Consider the following 17648-nt stretch of genomic DNA (forward strand, 5'->3'; position numbering starts at 1 on the left):
AACAACCTGTCTAATGGGGTAATCAAAACCAGAGGATGTTATGCAAAGGAACAAAGGTGTTAATAAGAAGCCATAAATAGGTCCTAATATGCCTTTTTAAAGCATCCAGAGAGACTTCTCACAACTCAGAGACTGAACCTATGAATAAGGCATAGGCATATCAATCACATAGAGACTGATTTTTGAAATAGAGAAATCAAAAGACTTCTTATATGGACAGATAGAAAATATTCCGATCAATTTATGAGTGTGTCCTTTCATAGAAAAAGCTATTTGCACGTTTTCCACGACTCTTAGGATGTGACAAGCGAGGCCTTTCACAGTCTGGTGAAGCCCTCCTCACCTCCCTCCATGCGGGCTCCTGGCCAGTCACTTAAGCTGCCAACCCTCCTCTGGATGTACAACCCCTCCCGCCTCTGGACACACCACTAAGCTGCGTTCCCCACCTGGATTCAACTTTCATCAAACTTCTCCACTGGCAGGCCTTGGCTCCCTCCTGCAGCTTCCCCTCTCCCCACCCCCCACAGAGCTGGTCACCCCATCCTCTGACGACTCTGTGTCTACTTCAACTGCCGACTCTGTGTCTACTTCAACTGCCGGTGGAATCAATCCATTCTGCTGTAGGGCCCTCCCCTCCCCCAGCCCACAGGAGGGCCTGGTCCACCTCTTATTCATTCAGGGGGACACTGAGCATAGAACACGCTGCATTTGCGGAGTCAACGAACCATACTGGCTCTGTTTGCTGGCTTTTTAAAGCATATGGAGAGATTTCCGAGTATGTCATACTCCAGGAGTAACTTTTCAATATTTGGAATTCATCCTCTATTTGTGAGGAAGTTGGCAGGGAAGATATGCCGTGGGATATTATAGTTCAATTTCCTGTTGCACAACTTTTTTGCACCTCATATATTCTAATAAATTGTAGATAAAATTAGACTCCCATGGGTTAGAACACCACAGAAATCAGGAGGCCTTGTACGTGAAGGGTGCGTGGTGTTGAGGGGAGGCTGGAGCTCGCAAAAGCTCCACGTTGAGTTCCGTGCTGCTGACCTCTCTGAGCAGCACTCTCACCTCTCAAGGCTCAGTTTTTCCTTCTGTGAAACATATGCATTTAAATTTCTAAAGGCTGAATAATGATTTCATGAGAATGTTGGAAGAATTAACATAGAATTATATGAAGACACTGAAATGAACAGTACTGAATAAATGAATAAGGCAATTCATTTGGGCTTGTATATAAAGAAAGATCGATCAAGGGCCACCTTGATTTCCAGACTTGGTCCATCATGATTGTTCATTTTTTACAGGTGATCTAATAACTGTCTGTTGGAGGAATAGTGGCCCCAAACAAAACAGAACAAAATCAGAGCTCTTTGTCAGAGCTCTCTGATTTGCACAATCAGATACATTACTTTCCTCAGAGATGGTAATGCACAGTGAATGCACACCAGTAAGCCCCATCTTTAATGGGCAGGGGAAGCACATCTCCATTGCCCTTCTCTAGTCTGCTAAAATACAAGCAGCACCGACTTCTTCTGCACTTGCACAGAGGTTTAGTAAAAAGAAAAAAAAAGTAAGGCTGCAATTATTCTTCAGGCAATATGAGAGGTACCCATATTTTGGCAAGGTGTGGTAAGTTTGGCAGGTAACTCCCATTTTCCGTTAACACTGCTTCCAGCCCAGGAAATGTCTCAGGTGGCTTGGTAAGGGTAAGCTGCTGCCAGGTTTTCGGGTATGGGCTTGCTACCCTTGGGTGACATCATTTGACTGAGTTATTCACTCTGCCCCACAGAATCCTCTGCATTCAATTAGTCTCCATTTTTCTGAAGTACCTCATGTGATTCCAAACGCCTAATATGGAAGGCCTTGAATTCATGTGATGCACCTCTTTGGCTATTAAAATAGCAAAAGCGTTTACTAAGGTACACTTCAAAACTGGTATACAATGAGAAGCATTTCTGATTGTTCCCATCGTTATTACCTGAAATAATGGGCTAGAAATATGACCACAGCATTATGTCAACAGAACTTGTACCGCATATAAATACTGTATTTATCCTGAGGTCTAAGAACTTAGATCACTGAAAATCATATGTAAACGCTGAAAATGTTCTTTTTTAAACTATGTAAACTTTTCTCTAACTTGAGCTAACCAGAGAAGATAAATTCCCAACCAGGTGGAAACAGGGATTTTTTTTTTTTTGCAGCTAAACTTTTTTGTCCCCTTAGCTTAGAGGTTATACCAATTCATTAATTATCCCACGTTTCCCAAATTACAGAATGTCCAAAACGTATTATCTTCTGAAATACAAATTAGCATAAAGAATTCCAGAATGTTTGCATGGAAGTCTCTTATTTGTGAGACATGGCCCACTAATGGGCCATGCACTTAGAATTCTTTTTTGGCAAAGCCACCGTAGCCATGCTTAGAAGCTAGCACTGGACCACGGGACACTATTTCCCTGATCTTTGTATACTGTGATACACTCAAAACTGCACATTCGTTTAACCACTCTTATCGTCATTTTGGGAGGTAACGGGCACTTGGGACTTTGAAGCTTTATTTCTAATACAGTTTTACCGATTATGCATACACAATTTGACCTAGAAGGTGACACTTCTTCAGGCTAGATAGATACCTGAGATACATCTTTCTGCTGCTTCAGGACTAGGAAATACCATCCCATAAGGTCATCAACTTCTTATATGTTTCACCAAACATTCCATGTGAGTGCGAAAAGAAGGTGAAGAGGAAAGCAGCAGAGGTAATGAGCTGGGAATGCCTTTGATTTCCCTTCCTACATAGCATGGGACCATTACAGCTGAGAAGGTTACTGGAGCTCATTTCATCTAGTCTCTTTATTTTATGAGAATCCAACAGAGACCTCGGGCAATATGGGTTATCTGAGCTTTAATAAGCAGCCTATCAGAAGACAGACCTGGGTAACAGCCTTTTCTTCAGCTAGTTCAGAAAACGAAAGCCAGCAGAAGCTACACTTAGGAGTCACTGATGCATTTCTAAACTCAAGACAGCTGCACCATTAACTCAAGATACCTACGCCAACATGGAGATTTCTGGGCTGCCAAGAAAAACAGCAGGTGTATGTAAACCTTGCCAAAGATGACCCCTAGGTTCCATAAAATCCTGTGGTTTCATAATATTTTAACCTTTAATCTGACTGCTAAGAGCTAGGTTGCCGTCAGTCTTTTCCCGACTCATATTTAGTTGAATGCCTATTACCAATAAGAGAGGGGAGCTTAGTTGGTTAGAGCGTCGTCCTAATACGTCAAGCTAGTGGGTTTGAACCCTGGTCAGGGCACATACAAGAATCAACCAGTGAATGCATAAATAAGTGGAACAATAAATTGATATTTCTCTCTTTCTAAAATCAATAAATAACAATTAAAAAAATAAAATTAAAATGGAAGTTTCCGAAGGGATACTATATTTGAAACCAGACCCAAAGCATAGTGATGAAAGGATGGGCTGTTTATTTCAAAGTCAGAAGATAATCCAAAAGCCATTAGGTAAAAAAAAACCCATACCTGAGAGAGCAGAGCTAACTGTACAACCAAATATTGTTTTAAGATATTCAGTCTTCATCAAATCTTTGCTAATTATTTCAATGACTGAATATTAATAATGTTGGGGGATTACTCTGTGAATGCTACACAGCTAGCTTGTGTATTTAAACCAATGATTGCCTTTATTACACAGGCTATGAGATCATGCACTACCAATGTGATTTTGAAATATACCCTAATTATAGATGTAAGAACACTATAGTAAAATGAAACTATAAAACCCACAGTAACATTGAGCAAACATTTAAGAGTCCAGTTTGATTATCCTTGTCTTTCATTTTCAGATTCGTATTTGGCTTAATAAGTAGACAAAATCAAAATGACAGGGTTAGAAAGAAAATAAATACCCAGCAAGACTGAGCTCCAAGTAGAGTTGTAGAAGCCGTATTGGGTCTGCCTGGGAGCTACTGACACTATAGATACATACACACAGCAGGAGCAGACACAGAGCAGCCAGAGTCCCTGCATCACAGAGACTGTGACTCAGCTGCTAGCCCAGCGCAGGTGGCCAGGCTGCAAGGAGTGCCACTATGTAGTGCCCTGGGTAACCCAACCAGAATCTTCCACGGGGATCACATTCAAGTCAACTGGCCACTAGGATTTTAGGACTTTAAACATTTAGCATTCACCCTTAAACACTTCCCTCCTGCACTTGCAATCAGTAGTGTTCTCAATTTGACTGCCAGTTTTGCCATTTGTGCTTAAGCTTTTGAAAAATTCTGCAGGTGCCTATTGGTGCACAATTTTTTTTTCCATTTTTTTCCTAAGCTGGAAACGGGGAGGCAGTCAGACAGACTCCCACATGCGCCCAACCGCGATCAACCCGGCATGCTCACCAGGGGGCGATGCTCTGCCCCTCTGGGGCGTTGCTCTGTTGCATCCAGAGCCATCCTAGCACCTGAGGCAGAGGCCACAGAGCCATCCTCAGCGCCAGGGCCATCTTTGCTCCAATGGAGCCTCGGCTGAGGGAGGAGAAGAGAGAGACAGAGAGGAAGGAGAGGGGGGAGGGGTGGAGAAGCAGATGGGCGCTTCTCCTGTGTGCCCTGGCCGGAAATCGAACCCGGGACTCCTGCACACCAGGCCGATGCTCTACCACTGAGCCAACCGGCCAGGGCCTGGTGTACAATTTTAAGCAGTAACACTACCCTGCATCTCAGAGAGGATGCTACGTGTGCTGAAAAGAAAAACACAGTTGCAGTCCGGAGATCCAAGTCCTATGATAACTGCCCCTTTGGAAAGTCAAATCCCTCTCCACTAGGTTTTTAAAATCTGTATAGTGGAGCTAAGGACACCTGCCTTACTTACCTCTCCTAGGAGGATGCAGCAAAAGCCATGATATTTTTAAATGAAGACTCAGCTATCATAAACATCATTTGGAATGCACATGTTACAACCTTGATATGCTTGTGATGGGCCTATATTTAGACTTTCCTAAATCTCTAAATACAAAATAATTCCAAGTAACCTTTCAAATTCTATCATTTATTTGCACCCTGAAGTTAAGAAAGTTGACCTTAATGGGGGGAAAAAATCTGGCAGCTTCACACATCTGGTGGCTTCCCTGAGCATCACTCACTCTGTTGAACAGTTTTGGAAAAGCAGAAGACAAACTGATATTAAAGGGAATAATTTTGTCCATTTGCAAACTGACAACTCCTGCTGGTTGTGTATGAAGAAGGGCCAAGGAATGCTTGGGTTTGGACAACTGCCGCCCTAGTCCAAGATGATTTTTCTGCCTTTGAAAGAGATTTGTAAGTTCTTATGTACCACACTCTTTGCAAATTAAAAGCTCTGGTATGGTGAGGTCCAACTCCTTATCTACTGTCCCTGGGTACCCTGAAGTCACTAGCCCGGACAGATTTATAGTTGCTGGTGTGGACAGTATGTGCTCAAACATTCGGTTACATAACACAATGGTGTGATATGTGAGGAAAGCGTGGAGTACATTTGGATGCATTTTGCCTCCTAATAAGTGCCAAAAATAGATCTTTTTAAAAATCCACATGTCACCTTTCATATAAATACAGCCATTTATAGTTATGGGAAGGCACATTAAAAAAAATGAGGCTTTACCAAGAAAAACCACAGATTTTTCCAACTCCAGTTCTGAATTAGTTCATTTGTGGTTTTAATGGGATATGCTTTCCTTCGATCTTCTGTCATTGGGCAGGCTTTGCAAGACTGCAGTTTAGTCAAATGAGAGGACCTTTACACCACCTTCAGATCGTGAGCATTACATTTCCTCCTTTCTGCACTTTGTGGGGACAAACTCATCTCCCAAAGCTTTAATTACCACTCGTGTTGAAAACTCCCAAATCACTGTCTCTCACGCTGATCTCCCAGAAATCAGACTTAGATTTCTAACTGCCCTCCACTTGGTATGTTTACAACCAAACTTGCCTGACCTTCAGGGCTCCTCCCCTTCCTGCCCAGACCCCTGAATGGAAGGGCTTTCCACCCCACCAGGCAGGATCGTGGAAGGAAAGCTTGATGCACCCGCCCTCCCTCACCCTTTACATACTATCAACATCAAGTACAGTTAATGCTATCTTCTTTTTAAAGATTTTTATTTATTCATTTTGGGGGGGGGAGGAGAGAGAGAGAGAGAGAGAGAGAGAAGGGCGGAGGAGCAGGAAGCATCAACTCCCATATGTGCCTTGACCAGGCAAGCCCAGGGTTTTGAACCATCGACCTCAACCTTCCAGGTTGAGGCTTTATCCAGTGCGCCACCACACGGCAGGCTAATTCTATCTTCTAACCATCCCCAGAATCCAACCACTTCATTTAGTTCCTTTGTCACTAACTTAGTTGATACTATTCATATCTATTTCCTGCATTATTCTAACTATCCCAGTTGGTTTTCCTGTTTCCCATCCAACGACCTACATTGTGCTAACCCACCAGGCAGGACAAAGCAGAGGGAGAGGACCTCTTGGTTGTCTTCACCAAAGGCATGAGTGATCTGGTAGGAATGAGGTTTGTTTTAGGTAGTCATTGGAGAGTAATATAAAAGACCATACAAGTAAGGGTTGTTTCCTAGTCTAAAATTCAATCTTAATATAAAAGAGATGAGCTTAACTCCATGGAATAATATGCAATAGGACAAATTGGTATTCAGGTGCTGTGTTAGGGAATCTAAGTGTCAGCATTTTAGAGTAGGGAAAGATTAACGTGATGATTAGGATTGAAATTTTTAAATGAAATTTCTGGACAAATGTGTATGAAGTTTATTAGAGTAGTCATGCAACACATGCTAATCATATATCTACTATGTGCGGGCTTTGCTCCATTTAAGTGACAAATAAGGAAAAAATAGTAGGACTGTCCCTTTTTTCAAGAGGTGAATGAGATGATAGTATTCTGACATTCAGTATACTGCGCATGCCGAGTCAGCATTCAACCTTAGGCAGACTGGGAGAGTCCGCATCACCAGCTAATTTTGCCTTCACCTCTCCCAGGGGACTGTTTCACACCTTCTCTCTCCCCGGACTCCCCTCACTCAATCTCAGCCAACGACCACTCTTCTTATTTCACTGAGAAAACAGAAACAAGCAGTAGATTTTTCCCATGAGCTCCCATTGCCACTTCTAGCCACCCCTTGCATCTTGGACCTCAGATGGTCCCTTCTTTACGAGATTCCAGAACAACTACTACCTCCGAGCTCTTCGCAAAGGCCAAGCACCCAGTCATCTCAAGGATGTTCTTCCAGCCACTGCCCCCTCCCATTTTCGCTGATCTCTGGATAGACAAGCTCAAGCCCTGCATCTACTGTCCTTAGATAACTCCCCAATCCCTTGCTGAGTATTGACAGCGACTGATGAAAATGGCACATACTCAAGTATTCGGTGTTACACAATAAAACGATTTGTTTCGAGAAACGATAGCGGAAATACTCATGGACTCACTGTGTTGACTCGTGGCCATCTGCAGCCTGACTGTCTGCCTCAGGGAACCGCAGCCCCAACCTCTAACCTGGCATTAGCCTGATCCTCGTTCCCTAGCTTCATCTTCCCATAGCCTACATGTAGTTCCACTGGAAGCACCGGATGGTTAGGTCATTTTGTTTAAATTTTGTCTCCTATCACTGACATATAAGCCCCATGAAGGCAAGGATTTCTGCATATGTGTCCATTCAGGTCACTACTTTATTCTTGGTGTCTGAGCCAGTACCCAGGGCCCAGGATTCGCTCTACAATATTTGCTGTGTTAATGAGGCCCTGGCCTGGCCATCTCTGCTCTGTGTGACTCCGGGCAAACTACCCTCTCAAAATCTCCCTTTCCTCCTTTTTAAGATGGGGGTTCTAACAGTACTTACTACGTGGGATTTTGGTGAGAGTTGCCTGGCAAAACGAGTTAAGCATTTTAGTGCATTTTTTTTTTTTGTATAAAGTAAGTGTTCATCAAATTGTATTTATTCTATGGTTTAGAATATAATAATTATATGATAGCACTCAAGTTAGGTTAAGCCTATCCACTCCAAAATAAGAATTATTTGGGAATTTTATGAACTGGCATCAAAAAGAAAAATAAAATGCCTGTAAATCTGCTTTCTTCCTACTATTAAAGATGCCACTTAAAATCTAACCCTGACTCTAAAAATCAGTGAACTTACAACCAAGTAGTGCTGACGGCTAGGTCCAAGTTATATTGCAAAAACGGTTTAGTAAGAAAATAATGTCAACTAACAGGCAGCTCAGCTCGACTGGCTATGCAAAATAGGGCCCATAGCGGACTGAGAGCCAAGCCAATTTCTGTCCCATTCTCTGTGTCCTCTTCCCCCTTCACTATCCCCTCTGTTCCTATGAAGCCAGCTATTGCTGGGACCCCCCCACCCACAGCTCTGCAGTACCAGGGTGGGGTCTCTGTTAGCACAAGGGGAGTAGGAAAGGAAATGTATCTCTGTGTACCTTTATTTTCCCTTCAGGGTTTACATGGAAAGAGAGAAGGCGGGGTCCCTTTTTGCCATTGTGGCTGGGCTTAAAAACCATAAAACAAAACCAAACAAAACATGTTATATATAGTGGCTCGATTCTAAGGTCCTATTAATAAAGCAGCCGGATAGTTCGGCTACGATGTCCAGGCTGTGCTGGGAACCTAACCAGGCAGTGTGGCCATAGTTCCAATGAGAATGTGTGTTCAGAGTGCCCGGCACCCAATGTACAAACCCACATTCAGCATCCAACCCATCTGAAAGCTGAGGGCTGCTAAGTCTCGGGAAGTGTGACAGTTGCTCAAAGGCGTCACAGGTGTTTGAAAAGTGGGATCCAGCTTTTGATTCTGATGGGTGGTGGTCCAGTGGTGCTTCATTTCTATGTAGATGGGGTCCCTGATCCCAGTCCTTGAATACCAAACATGTGGTGGGCCCACCGGGGAGCATGCTGTGAGAACTTAACATGGTAAATACTGCAACACACCCAGGAGAGCCTAATAGTGACAGCTATTTTAAAAAAGGCTAGTTCTCTTTCCTCCCCTTGGTAAAACTTCAGCGTCTGTTCGTTTTCTTTGGTTTTGTGTGTCTTCCTATAAATCTATTTTTAACGCTCCTATATGGAAAAAAACATTGCAAAGCTTTGCCAATAGGAACCAAAACATGGTATTTGCTTCTTTCTTCTGGCTGACACACCTTGCCTGCAAATGGCAGCATCTCCCTCAGGAGGAAATCTTTCCCATCAAATAAGGCTTTCCACCATCCAGAAGTCAATGCCAAACTGTGAAAATCACCCACAGTGGTGGAGCCTTGGCAGTCGGGCCAATGCACATTCAGCTGGAGACTCAGAACTGACATTAACTAACCACCCACATCTTCAGTTTGTTCCCTCATAGTCATTATCCAAAATATACAAGTAAGAGAGGCTCACCTAACTGGAATGGCTTATGTTGCCAATTGCGGTTAACCCTAAAGCACATAACCAATAAGGCAGCTAAGGCTTACTGCTCAGGAAGATATCTATGCCTTCAACAGTCGATGGGGTTGGGCAAAGAGCTGAGCATGCCGCTGTTTTCAGAATGGTGTTTCTCATCTCCTGGCACCTCAGGCTTTGCCTACTTCCATTTTATCTCCACGCCTCTCCTGCAAGAATGGGCTATTGCTTTCCACTCATAAAATCTCCTTGGATGAATCCTTTCTCATCTACCATCTTTAATTCTTTACCCTTTGACAAAAACTGATACCGAGCATCCCTGGGGGGAAAAATCTCTTCTGTTAGTGTAAATTCTGAGATTTTCTAGAACCAAAAACCAGGGACACAGAACTAGGCAGAATCTTGTGCGTCAGTTTTATCTCTTGATGGTCCTGGATGGAATTCTTATTTTCCCTACACCTTTCTTTAAAATCTGATAGAGGTCCATTTCTTGTTCTGTGTCTCAATATTATTAAAACAGGCAAATAAGTATAATGTACTGGGAACACTTTCAAAGAAGAGGTTAGAGCTCTTTTAACAAATCCTTAATTTTAGAATCTATATTTAGCATCTTCCACCCTTCTCATTTGAAGAAGAAAATTACTTTGAAGAATTCTCTTGCAGAAGAGAATTACTTTGCAAGATACTAAATAGTAGGTAATTTTAGGAGCATAGTCCACTTTGATTACCCAATGTTTATCTGGATCCTCTGAAAAAATGCTAAAAGAGTACATTTTGATATGAAATTGTTTATGTGGAAACATATAGCATAGTTCTTAATGATTGTGAAAGTAACCTGGAAAGCGGGTGTGTGTGAGTGTGTGTGTGTATGTAAATCAACAATTGTTTTAACAATTAATAACTGAACAGGCCCTGGCCAGTTGGGTCATTGGTAGAGCGTTGGCTGGCATGTGGAAGTCCCAGGTTCAATTCCAGGTCAGGGCACACAGAAGTAACCATCTGCTTCTCCCCTTCTCCCTCCATCTCTCTCTCTCTTCTCCTCCCGCAGCCATTGCTCAAATGATCAAAGTTGGCCCCAGTGCTGAGGATGCCTCCATGGCCTCCTCTCAGGACCTAACATAGCTTGGTTGCCAAGCAATGGAGCAGCAGACCGGACACAGAACATCACCTGGTAGGGGGCTTGCCAGGTGGATTCAGGTCAGGGCAAATGTGGGAGTCTGTATCTGTCACCCCAACTCTCACTTAATAAAATAATAATAATAATAATTAAACAAATAAATAGCTTCCTCTTGAAATGATAACTTTAGCACCTTGAGCAGTGTAGACTCCTTGATAATTTCCAGGAAATGCATTATAATTCAGTAATATACAGTTGTTTCATATATAGTAGAATGTAAGATTTACTATAGGCTAGGGAAAATAATATTTTAGAGGAAAAAAAAAAAGGAGCTATCCTCAAAAACAATACAAATAGTATAACTTTACTACAGTAAAGTTTTACGCATCAACCACAATGCAATGTGGCAAGTAGTATTTACTTTTTATTCTATCTTAAGAAGTTTGAGAAGTCAACTATAAACTAGAGCCCACGGGATATACTGAAGCATACCAGGGCTACTCTAACTAGGACAGCTATCTATTGTTTACAAAGTCAGTGATCTCACCTGGAACAGAGTGGCATTCAGTTATTACACCATTTAAAGCAGGTGAGCAACTACATCAGAACAGCTGTCAGAATTCTGTGATTCACAGATTTCAACAGTCACAAAAAATAAAGCTACATCCTTTTCAACCACTTCCCCATGCTCTTCATGCAGAGCATCAAGTCTCCACACAGCCAAAGTGATGGTTAGGATGTTGGCTTATATTGTTACTCATTGTACATATCTAGTTTTCTATTAATGGATGTAGTAAGGGCAGTGGGCAACCCATCCCAATGCTTACTCTAAAGACAAAAAATAAATATTAAATAAATCTTATTGTATGTATAATAAATGGAATGAGTAAAAAATAAGGCTTAGGAATTAGTTGAAAAATCTGTTGATCATATAGCTCAGTGGTAGTCAACCTGGTCCCTACTGCCCACTAGGGGGCGTTCCAGCTTTCATGGTGGGAGGTAGCGGAGCAACCAAAGTATAAATAAAAAGATAGATTTAACTATAGTAAGTTGTTTTATAGAGATTTATTCTGCCAAACTTAGCGAAAATCTGACATAAAGTACTTGGTAAGTAATTATTATTATATGCTTTAACTTGCTGTAACTCTGCTTTATAAATTTATAAAGTAAAGTTACTTCCCTACTTTATAAATCACCATTACTGTGGAACCGGTGAGCATTTAGAAAATTTTACTAACAGAGATACAAAAGTGGGCGGTAGGTATAAAAAGGTTGACTACCCCTGATAAAGCTCTTGCCTTTTCATTAATCATTGTTCATAGATGTGCTAACCACTTAAACTTCCTTTCTCTTAAGGTATAACTCTTACCATCACTATAAGGCACTGGGATACAGGTACTTCCAATTGTCTGTGTATCAATCAATATAAGCAGATTAGCAGGAAAAATCCCCTCAAACCTCATCACTAAAGCAAAGTCTGCCAGGTCTTCAGAAAAAGAAGATCCCTTTCCTTAAAGATATAAAAAAACTGGTGCCTTTTCACTGAGATGGAAGCAACCAAGCCAAACTGCCTGGACAATCAACTGGCCAATTTTACCTTAGTGGCAGTTATTAAGACAGTCCTGTCAGGAGCCTTCATTACATAAACCAAGAAAATATCCTCAAAGGCAAAACTTGGCAGTTTGCCGAGTTGATAAGACCACTGCTGAGCTTGCAGGATTGGGCAGGGTGGGACTGGTGGTAAGGGTAGCTTTTAAAAGGCTGTTTACCCAGGAACATACTTATTCCATGTCAGAAACTCGTGGCACTCCGTTTTTGCCTTTCTCATGCTAGTCATCTGTGACTGCAAATAGAAATGTAGATCCAGCTAGCGCGGGACTCCCAAAGGCTCCTGGGTCTGTTCAGTGCACAGCGGTCCTGGTGGTCCTGGTTGTTTTGTCTGCACCAGCAGCAAGGCTGGGCTAGTCTAGGCCTGCTAATAAAGCAGGACCCAGCTCAGCAGGATGGGAAGGTGCCTGTACCCAGGGACACACGTTGCAACCCCCACTCCCCACGCCCCCTTCTGTCCCCACCTTGCTCTTGGCTCAAGTGACCCAAACTCTCCATTCTGGAGTCTATGACCACTCACCATGCTGGAAAGATGTGCCCCCAAATATTAAATAAGACAAATGAGAGAAGCCTCTAGACTCTGGGTGGGGCCTAGCCAGGGGCCAGCCTCCTCTCTCCCAACCCCACCTTCCGGGTCTGTCCTCCAGGTTTGGGGACACACAGAAACCCACAGAGGGCCAACCTAACTGTTCACAGAATCCTTTCAGTTGGAAGCCTCCGCCGCAGCCACGTCCCAGCCCCAGCTCAGAGCCCGGACTGCTAACAAAGCCGCAGCCACAACACTGCAGGGATGGAGCTGGGAGCCCACAGCACCAGCAAGCCTGGAACACACGCCTACTGTGTGCCGGCCACCGCACCCCGGCCAGGATGAGTCCAAGTTACACAAACTTTTTTCGAATGGCGCCAAAGTGGGGTGAACTCTTCCTAAAGAAAGGAGGGTGGAGTTGGAGAGGGGCACGGGTGCAGCGCCCAGGCTTGGCTCAGGATGGATGGATCCTTCCTTCCCCCACCAGATGCCTGGGAATGAGATCATCCCCCCCACCCCAACCCCCCACCCCCGGCGTTCTCTGCCCTCCCACACCAAGTTTGACTCCTTTACGAGAGGGGCCACGATTAGGGGAGGAATGGGCTCAGAAACGTCAAAGAGCAGAGGGATCACTCGTGGAGGCAAAGCATCCCCAGTCCCGACCCTGTTATGATGCAAAATTCCCATCTGGAGCTCAGCTTTCAGTGGTGCGGACGGATCAGGCAAGGGGAGGGGGAGAGCGAGCTCAGTGAGGGGACCGTAGGCGTCTGGAAACCCTGCCATTACAAGTTTTTCTGTCTTCCCCCCAGCCTGACACACACACCCCTTCTAAAGCCCTCCCACTCCCAGCTCTCCTGCTACCACCCTCCACTCCCTTTAATTCATCTTTTCTTACCAACCGAGGAGCCGGCTCCCGCACTTATTTCTCTGGTCTCTGCTCCGCGCCCGCTGCTTTCTAATCCCGGCCAGCGCAGCCTCTGAGGGCTGAGGCACCGGGCAGGTACCCGGGCTATATAACACGCTGTGACTCAGTGAGCCTCTGAAAAGCTTTTGCCTATGGTCCTTCAAAATAAGAGTCTCGGTCCCGGTGGGAGAGGCCAGCGGGAGAAAAGGAGGCGTGGCTCGGCCTCAGCGGCCCCCAGCTTAGCACAGGCTGCCCCGCCCCCCTCTCTCTAACCAAGTCCCTCCCTTTGCCTCTTTCGGGTCTCAAGCCCCCCTTCTTGGGCAGCCAAGTAATGAGTTGGGCTTTCCTGGAACTTCCAAAAATTGATAACGGGAAAGCATTTAACTTTTTTATTTTCTAGACCAATAGAGATGTTGGCTGTATGTTAGGAGGAGTTGTGACTGTGTTTTTTTCCTCTAGAGACTAAAAAGTAGTGTCCAAGGAATCTAACTCCAAAGCAGCATCGAGGGCAAAGGAATGAAAGCTCACGTTCGGAATGGAAGCAGCCCAGAAGGAACGACATAGCAGGGTGGGGCGGGGTGGGGGGAGGGGGGAAGCCGAGGTGGGGGGAGGGGTAGGATGGAGTGGGGAAGGTCCAGCTACTTTGGGCTGCTCACATTTGACCTGGGCGCTGAGGATTTGCAGGTATCATGCAGAATGATCTTGTAGCAAGCATTTCAATAAAAAAGAAATAATCATTTGTTACATTATTTTTAAGAAAGCAAAAGGATAATTTCTATATTTCCATTAATTAGTTCACTGGGATCTGTATATCAATGAATAACTAAATTCAGGAGCCCTGAGGGCAAGAGTGTAGCATTCTGATTTAGCAACTTCTTGGAATGTCTGTCCTTCTCCCTTCTTCTGTTATAAACTACTAGCAGCTCTGAGTCACTTGTTTTGAACTTACTACAATGGGACTTTCTAAAGAAGTGTTTTAGTTAGAAATTGACTCATTGATTCCAAAATTAGTTTTCTATGTAAAATTTGTCAATTACATGAGCCTAACCCTCAGTCCAGATGAGCAACTTTTTTTTTTTTTTCTTCACACACTCAGTGAAGGACACCCAGGACTCTGCACAGAATACTCCCTCCAGTGGCTGGGTAAACACCATGTCCCAGTCTTTTCTGTCATGTCTGTCCCACTCCAGTGTGTGCTCCTCGACCACTGGGACCAAATCTCTTTCACACACAATAAAGTGAATAAATGAATGCTAATACCTAACATTTATTGGACACCTACTGTTGTGCCAGGCCCTTTCTGCACAATGGTCACCAAGTAAATGCCAAGTAGATTTGAATGGTTAGTGAACTACGTTTGATTGGTCTAGTCATTTTATCCCTACCTTCATCACAGCAGGGTTTCTAGGGCCACAGTCTGGCCCTCTCTTTCTGAAACAGCTTTACTGATTTTTATATTAAAATTATTTCTGTAAAATAGTCACATAATAACTCCAAAGTGGATGTCTCTCTGTAATTCTACCCTCAGAGATAAACATTGTTAATGCTAACAGTCTACTCTTCCAGATTTTTGTATGTATATGTATTTAAATACATATATAAAACACAGATTAGATCATCATTTGCACATGATTCCATAACTTATTTTTTTTAACCTCCAATATACAGTAGCCAAGCATAATACAAGGTGTTATCATCTTTTCAATTCTTGAGATGGTGATAGATTATAAAAACTTAGTACTTGACCGTTTAACTTTGCTGATCTTTGAATTTTTAGTTGGCTCATTTCTGTGTTCAGTGACCATTAGGGCAGTAGAAATGCATCACAGGGTTTTGTCACAGACTGCAGTGTGACACTGAAAAGAGTCTTAAAAATAAATGTACCCTACAGTCCAGCAATTCCATTTCTGGGTATTTATCCAGAGGAACCAAGAACATAAAATTGAAAAGACATATGGATCCCCATGTTCACTGCATTATTTACAACAGTCAAGGTGTGGACACAACCTAGGAATCCATCGATAGATGATTGGATAAAGAATCCGGGATAAATACACACACTCACACACAATGGAATGTTACACAGCAATTAAAATGAGTGAAATCTTGCCATTGAGACAACATAGACAGATCTAGAGGGCATTATGCTAAGTGAAATAACTCAGGAAGAGTAAGAGCAATACTATATGCTTTCATTTATATGTGGAATCTAACAACAAAACAAACAAGCAAGCAAAACAAAAACATACTCATAGAAACAGTCACCAAAGGGATGGTTAACAGAAGGGTGGGGGTGGGGAATGGGTGAAAAGGGGAAGGGGAATACAGTCCACAGTATTGTGATAAATTTACATGGTGACAGATGATCATTAGAATTAGTGGGGTGATCATAATTTATGGTATACAAAGGTTGAATCACTGTATTGTATACCTGAAATTAATATAACTAATGTAAGATTGTATACCAAGTATACTTGGTCTGTGCCATTAACTGTGGGACTCTGGAGTTTTATTTCCACAACAATGGAATTAATTTAATAAATTTTAAGAAGTTAACAGTTCTTAAGTTTTGTGATTTATGATTTAGAAGTCCATTCTCAACAGAAAGAATGAAAGAATGAAATAGATAGTATGAGTTACTACTACCTCAAGCAGTTCCATCCCATGGGAGGGTGTCTAGGGTGGAGCAGACTGGGAGAGTTGGATTAACTGCCAGAAAACATATAATTCCCGTACTCTCAAAAGGCAGCAAAAGAAGCATGGCTCATTAGATCTGCCATCACTGCCTTATTCCCCCCACAGCGGCCCAGAAAGAAGCATTCATGTGGACCAGTTTTCATTTCTCAGAGCTCAAATCCAGGAGGACTTAAGGAACTGGTACAAAACATTAAATATGATAATGTTTTCCTCTCTGAAAGATGTATGCATGCAATGTGGGAGGCATGGATACAGCTTAGCTATAGCTTTGGCAAGTCCCAGAATTGTGAAAATATTTATCAGTAGAAACACTGATAGGAATGTCTGCCAAACTTGAAAAAGAGCACTCCATCATCTTGTGCACACTGCAGATTCTGATACAGAATCTTCTCTTTAGATAGCTCTTTCTCCATTCTCCCTTAGCTAAAACTGAGAGTCCTGAGGTTTTCAGGTAAGATGAAAGGGATGGGGAGCAAATACGCCAGGGGTTATATGCTCATGGGACTCCCTTTGACATCACTGGAAGTGTCTGGCAGAAAGGGTCCGTTCCAGAACTCCTACCTCTAGCTTCACCATTGTACACTTTGGCTCACAGACCTATAGCTCTAAGTGTACCAACTTAGTTTGAGATGAAGTAATTTGCTCAATTATCTAGTTGCTTAAGGGAGGAGCGTGTAATGGGTGAAGGTAATCCTTTAAATCATTCCTTTAATCTTTTTTTCATATTATCTCACAAATGAAAAGAGTGGAACACAGGTGGTTAAAAGCTAAAACAACAAACAGCCTTGGCTCAGTAGCTCACTCAGTAGCTCAGTTGGTTAGAGTGTTGTCCTGATATGCCAAGATTCCAGGTCGATCACTGGTCAGGGCACATATAGGAATCAACCAATGAGTGCATATCTAAAGTGAAACAATGAATCAATGTTTCTCTCCTTCTCTCTCTCTCAATTCAATAAAACAAAACAAAACAAAAAAACTTAAAATAACAAAAGACAACTATAAACAGATGGTATCCACTAAACAGACATAGATCTAGATATATAGTCATATGACATAATTGCTCACAGGTACACAGCAGTTATCTACAAATGTTCACCATAGAAAACAATATTTTATAAAGTAGATAGTATAAGGTTTACCAGAAAGTTCTGTTTTTGGAATAAAACAAAATACAAATTTTTCTTACCATCAATAAACTTTATTAAATAATATATTTCCACACCAATCCTATCTTCTGAATATGGTCCGAAATTATTTGCTGAGCTGAATTAAGCCTTTCTGAGATCTCCGATGTTGTCAGAAAAGGATCTTGCTCCAACATGGTCTTAACAACATCGTCATTAATCAAAG

The 17648-nt window shown here is 42.7% G+C and overlaps 1 protein-coding gene across 10 annotated transcripts in view; it reads right to left on the reverse strand.

The window, feature by feature from the left end:
- Nucleotides 1-17648, reverse strand: part of PALLD (palladin, cytoskeletal associated protein) — a 583598-nt gene that overhangs the window by 79791 nt on the left and 486159 nt on the right. Inside the window, exon 1 of one of the 10 annotated variants that reach the window (XM_066279537.1) lies at nucleotides 13597-13724. The exons of 8 other annotated variants lie outside the window; for them this stretch is intronic. The gene's annotated coding sequence lies outside the window, so the exon portion shown is untranslated. Of the gene's footprint in view, nucleotides 1-13592; nucleotides 13725-17648 lie in introns of those variants that run through there. One more of the 10 variants, XM_066279529.1, reaches the window with a different exon arrangement.

Source organism: Saccopteryx bilineata, chromosome 1, assembly GCF_036850765.1.
Source record: "Saccopteryx bilineata isolate mSacBil1 chromosome 1, mSacBil1_pri_phased_curated, whole genome shotgun sequence".
NCBI lineage: Eukaryota > Metazoa > Chordata > Mammalia > Chiroptera > Emballonuridae > Saccopteryx > Saccopteryx bilineata.